We start from the raw sequence: 6,828 nt of genomic DNA, 5'->3' as shown, positions 1-6,828 counted from the left end.
ACAAAGCTACCGAGCTAGAACCTACTAGAACAGCTTTCAGACCACAGAAGGTAAACAGCATTTTTGCAGAAGTGGAAACTTCTAGCCTTTTTATAAAGACAACAAACAATATCGAGCTTTACAAATTATAAAGTCGACACTTTTTTTGTTAAATATTTTGCTTTAATTGTATATGGTGACGGTGTTTATTTAAACGACATTTTTCTTTTTCTTTTTAAATTTTACATCATTTTTAAATCTAGTTATCCTGGAAAAGAGATAGTTTTTGTGTTTCCTGAGAAGATTTTTTTTTCTAATTAACAGCAAATATCGATGTGAACAAAGGTGTTTCCTCTGGGACACCATCTTAATTTTCTATTGATCCTTCAATAAGTCGGGTTGTACCAGGAGAATGGAAGGTGACATCAGTTATTCGGTAATTTCTCTTAACACCTGCATTATGCTCTGGGTTTCTAAATCTTCCTCGTACACTACTTCCCAGCTGGGCTCAAGTCCGGACGTGAAGTACACGTCCGCCCAGACGTGGAGCATTCCTATAATGGACGCGTGCGCGGATCGACGTGACGACTAACACCATCTTGCCGACCCGAAAAGTTTCATTAGCAAAATATTTGAGTACAACAGGGGTTTATTAACAATAGAACAGATAAGCTCATTCTGTTCAATAAAAGGTCACACTTGGGTGCAGCTTTATATATCAAAGCAGTACTCGTACTCGTTGTTTAATGTTTTATATGTTGTTATTGGGAAAGAAGGATTAGTAATGTGGCTCTGAAAATAGAAACTGAGCGCAGATTACTGAATACTTATGTAAAGTCTTACGTTATATACATATGAACCCTAGGGTTAAATCAGCTGCAAAGCTTGCTCATCCACTTTAATGTTTAATGTTTAAGCAACAACAGACTTCCCAGAGATCTGAAACAGACACAGCCACACTCACAATGCAGCTGTCATTTTTAGTCATTTCCCCAGTAAATAAAATGGATTTATGCATTAAATATAGCACTTTTCCAATTGAGTTAATAACAATGAAGCCTCAACTTTTTTAGATATGACACTTATTCAAAAATTAATTGCATTTATATTATGCTGTTTATGTGTAGGCTTGTTTTACCAGGGATATATTTGATCAGCCTTTGCAAATATACTTCAATACAGTTTCATTTGATTGACTAGTTTGTGATAATGTTTTAAAATTATAAAAAGTTTTAAAAATGTAGCACAAGCTGTGTGTTCAACTGTACTTACTCACAGTACAGCGCCAGCCCGTTAATGTTTGTGAGTATGATATGATGACAGGTTGTAATAATGTTATAATATCTGTCCCATATTTGCAGTCCTTGTTATCTGCTGAGCAGGTGGGAAGAGAAAAGAGCTGTAATCCAGTTGTCACGATGGCAGGACTCTGAAAGACCGAATACACTCTGGGAATATTACAGGCAGGCAAGTCACAAGGTAGAGTCTTGACCCATGTGAGCTAGTCCGACTCCTCAGCGTCCATTCCTCCTCCTCACTGAATGCCAGCAGAGTCACCAGCCCCCGGGAAGCACCAGCGAGGCTAAAGACTGCAATGAACTGAGGGATCACTGCTGCACACAAATGAGTCCCATGATAAACCCGGAAACCTAACGGCAGTCCTCAGCTGTTCAATGACATCAAGAATCTGGGTACCTAGTATCCAATCTGACAGCTCAGCCACAGTTATATCATTATTCGCCATCACCCTAACTGCACAGCTGTGGAGGACAGGATACAGTATATGATGATTGCAGTTTTCCAATAAATCTCAGTTACTCTCTGTGTTTCAGGGGGAACAGAGGGCAGGAAAAAACTGTTTATTTCCAAACCTGGGTGGCATAGTTTTTTGATATACTTCAGTTTATGAAGTATGCCATTCTGATTTCTCAATAATCAGAACTATCAACAACCCTGCAAACCTCAAGTGTCTGGTAAGGTGTTGAATACCATGGTCAAGTCTAGAGGGTGCCACAAACTGTCAAATCCTGGTTCTGGAGGCTCAGCTGGACCAGTTTAGTAGTTTCTTCCAGTTCCTCAGATGCTGCTGCTTAAAGGAGATCTTGTCAACCTGCAGAAGAACTAGCCTTCCAGAACCAGGATTGGATTTGACTTATGAATGAATGTATTCTGAACATATTGAAGGATGTTATATCAAGTAGTAATGAAACAATATTTATCACACTTTATAAAACATTGAATATCCTTGTTGCAGATGCAGCATGCCAAATATGCAGTTCTATAAACAAAATAATAAAACAACAGGGATACGTGGATTGACATGATCTTTATACAAAACACAAACACTCCTTCAATGTATTGATTGAATTTCAGAAAAACCCAACTGCAAGACATGATCTTTAAATCAACCACAATACAAACCTTTCTTAGAATAGAAGGTAACTGCTCCTGACTGGCAGCTCCACAACCAAACATGAACCAAAGACAGACAGCACTGGTCTGCAGTAGGAGCTGGAAAAGATTCATGATACAGTAGGTTTTTTCACTACAGTAAACAGAACTCAGACCCAGTACGCAGTCATGTGTAATGTCTTACTAAATTTTCTGGTCGTCTTATTTTTTTTCTCAAATCTGTGGTACAATAAATATAACATTCGCAGCTGCTGGATGACCATCTGTCAATTATCATTAAAATACTTTTTCGATTTGTAGCAATGTGGAAACACAGGACACAAGACAGGACACCATGATACTTTAGAGTCCCATATGAACCCAGACTACGCAGAAGTAAGCCCAAACAAACACAGAAAAACACGCAGGGGGCTAAGAAAACTAGGTTGCGTAAGAATCTAACCTTGGAAATGTCTTGAGCAATAAAATACACAACAGGTATAGACCAATATGCAGGATCAGAGCCAAGGGTAACCGTAACCAAGCAACACAAATACGGAACATAAGCAATATGAAACCCACAGAAATTGTCACTTAAAATCTGCCTGTACTCCAATAAATGGTCTGTTATCTGGAACACATTAGCTTCACTTTTTCCTGTAGTAGCTATGCAACACTTTGAATCTTTTAAAAGCATTAGCTCTGGGATGTTCAGGTTTGAATGAATTTATTCTCAGGCCATGGGCATAGCATGAAATTTGCAAATACTACACAAATTAAAAATATACTAAATAATTGTCCTAAAGTAAAAAAATTGCATTACAACACATTAAATTGCTCACATCCTTGTGAGGGGCCAGTTTTAAAATCTTAATGAATGTGCATCAAAAGCCTAATTCTACACAGAAAAGCTCAGCTCTCATCACTGTCACACAGGAGGCTGGACAGACTGCTGTACTTGAGAGAGCAGAGACCATGGGCATAGAGCAGAGCAAAATAGGACACAGTAAGGACCAGACTAAAGTAATAGGCACCTTTTGACCTGCTCTGAAATAATACTTCTTTTAATCACTTGTGCAATACCTTTAGGTGCATGTAAAAAGCTTTCAAAGATATCAGCTTATTAAAAACATTACAAAGCTTTGATAGAGGCACACAAATGCTGCAATAGTTATTACAGTTATAAGCCACATGTACAGTACAGTTAAAAAAGAAAATATTCACATATATGCATATTATTGTCATTGCATATTAAAGGCCTTAACTGTGTCAGCACACAAATATTCAACATTTTTTATTTTACAACTGGGTATACTTCAGTATTTCCAGCTTTGTGCAGTGGGCGGATTTTTTTCAAATCAAAGCAGCCTAGTTTCTATCATCATGAGTTTCTGGATAAACCAGTTTCTCGTAAGTTTTAAATGTGTTTGATTCATTTCAGTGATGACAGAACTTAGAGAAAAATAAAATACCTCTAATTTCACTGTCATGAATAAAAGCAAATGCTCTTTCTAGAGATTATTTTGTGAAATAGTTGTAAAATCACTGAGATCATGTGAAATCTACAAAAACCAGGCCTTGAGATTTATATATTTATTGAAGTAACTCATTAATTTTAATTTGATCCAAGATAAACTGCTACCTACAGAGTTTGCTTTACCAATGTTCAACATTACTTTCCCACTCCTGGAAAATAAAGAAAATAAAAGTTTTGACGTTTTTGCAATGAAGTACATGAATGAAATACATGACTTCACTTTGTCCACTTTCTCATTTGTCTCGCTTGTGCTCATTGCAACAAGCTCATTCTACAGAACGTCCTCTCAGTTTTGCTATAGCTATGATCTTTTCACTGCCAGTCCTCTGTATCTTTATGACATTCATGCACTGGATACTGTTGTAAAACTTTTTAAGTGTGACCATTCTTTACATTAAAGCTACAGAGGACACTTGAGCTATTCTAGTATCTCTGTCCACCTGTGAAACCCAGGTTTCATGTATTTGTGAAGGAAAAACATGTTTTTAAATTAGATAAAAAATATATTAATGGATTGATCGTGTAATTGCTGCCCAAGATACATATTGGAAGATTAAATTGTTGAAAGATCATTCAGTAACTGTACTGAATTTAAAACAAAAAAAAAAGCTGTCATTTTTTTCCATGACATGAAGAGTTGTGAGTTTCTGGAGGCAATTTGAATTTTGCATGAGACTGAGATTAGACAAATCCTCTTCCTTGGGCAGTACTATACTATAACAATCCCTTTGCCAACACCGAGGCACAAACTCAACCACGTGTGCATGGACAATGGCCCAGATATGCATACGCCCATGCTGATACACATGCACTCAAACAGATTCATGCTCACACAAAGTTTCTGACAGTTGTTTTAGAGCTTTTCTAAGTTAATGGGAAAAAAAACTTTTAAGTCAACCCAGACACTGATAAAGGCAATACATTGTAACTAACCTTTTTATTAATTACAAATTTGTTTGGATCTGTTATTTTGAAATTCTTGATACTATTATGCTATTATTTAACCTGAAAGGGACACATTTAGCCGAAACATGTTCAGAGCCCATCTAGACATATTTTCTGCACATGCACTTTGTGTTAGCAAGTAGAGTGTGCGTAGTGGAAAATTCCAGTCCTGGGATATTAGCAGGAACAATTCCTGTCAACACCAGAGTAGTTATTTCCTTTTGCGAGCCTCAAACGCAAAACAGCAAAAGTCACCAGGTAAACAACAAAGAATAAAAAAAAATATTAGCATTTGTTCTAACAATCAAAGAGCATTCTCTAGTATCTTGTCTCGACACACATGTATTTCAACAATTTACGTGTCGAGTACATTTGTAGACTACACAGTACAGCCTGATTTGCATTCCAAACAAACCATGTTTGCCTTACTCTAAGGCTTAATTGGCAGAGTCAATGCTTAAGCATTTCCTGTTAATGTACTACTGCCGACAGCTTAGTCATATCATGAGAGATCCAGAACGCACAGTACAATGCCTACAAACCTGGAGCACTTCTAGGCCATAATATGAGGGATGTCCTTTTAAATGATCAGCACGAAAAAGGAAAATACAGTTAAAATACTCACTCAAACTTTCTTGCGGGGAGATCTTTATTTGCTTCTGAAAATGTAAAGTCTTCATTTGGGTTTGTGATTCTAAATGACTTGTTGATGTTATGTACAAATTTCTAAGTCTGTATAAAGTGTACAGGATGTTAGTAGCTGGATGATCAGCAGTACTGGTCGTAATAGAATACATAGGAGCATCTCTGCACCTAAACCTGTTATTTGTGTTCATGTCCATGTTCTTAGTCTCGTTATTATAGGAACAGCACAACAGTTTTAAGAGATCTGAAAAAGTGTTTTATAGTATAAAGTTCTTGTTCTGATGTAACACACATCCAACAAACATTAGCATCTTACTTACTAAACATTGCTGATGTGAATAAATTATTTCTAGGCTTCAATGATTTGAGCACATATACTGGTTTTACCTGAGGTAGGGAAACCAGCTTTAGGATTAACCCAGTGCAAGAGTTAAAATTTTAAGATGCTGCATCAGTGTGAAACATTCATGTTTCATTGAAAGTTTCCTTGGAGAAAAGAAAATTGTGGAACTTTAATTTAAAAAAGAACATTGTCTTCCCAATAAATCTTTTTTATCATTATCTAACTTCAGCTTGTTGGAGGACAGATAAGAGACAGACAGCAAGCTGTGCAAATTCCTAAACGTGTCAACACTAGCCTGCAAAATAAAGACTGCAAACTCCAAGGCAGCTCAGTCTCTGCTTTCCCTGCTCTACCTTCTTCTTGCAGATCGTTTGCTATTTATTTGCTTCTCCTTCTGCTTTTGTCTCTGTTCTTTATGATAACTATTCAATGCAGACATTTTTAGTCCATTCTTCCAGGTCGTTTTGAAGCAACATGAATGGGAAGCAGCTCAGTGTGACGGGCTATACTGTCGCAGCACAGCCCTGCGCCTGGTGCACTGGTTATCAACAACATCGACACTCAGACACAGCACTCTGCAAGCTGCCCAGCTGTGTTGAAGCTGGGACCCTCAGACCAGTGAGCAACCACACTAGCTCCATGGACTGAATGGCTTCTTCTTATTTCTAGCCTTTCGCTTGTTCTTGTGATGTCAGAATAAAATTCCAGGTATAGTAATTGCAGTCAACACTGCAAAAATGAACCACAAAATCTATTCAACACGCTTTTCTCTATTGCTAACATCGTAATGTCTTGCTTTATCATATTATCATATGCGTGTTTTTAAAATTATCTCTGAAATACCTTCACAACCAGAATCAGGGTCCAGTCCAAGTCTCTGCTGTGACTTTCAGCACTGGCTGTCAGTTAGGCTTTCATCACAGCTTTAAAGTGATTTGAGGCTGAAGGTGCAAGTCTTTTTAGAACTTACTTGAATAGAGGAAAACGG

Source organism: Lepisosteus oculatus, chromosome 1, assembly GCF_040954835.1.
Source record: "Lepisosteus oculatus isolate fLepOcu1 chromosome 1, fLepOcu1.hap2, whole genome shotgun sequence".
Taxonomy (NCBI): Eukaryota; Metazoa; Chordata; class Actinopteri; order Semionotiformes; family Lepisosteidae; genus Lepisosteus; species Lepisosteus oculatus.
Note: the sequence above shows the minus strand (reverse complement) of the source record.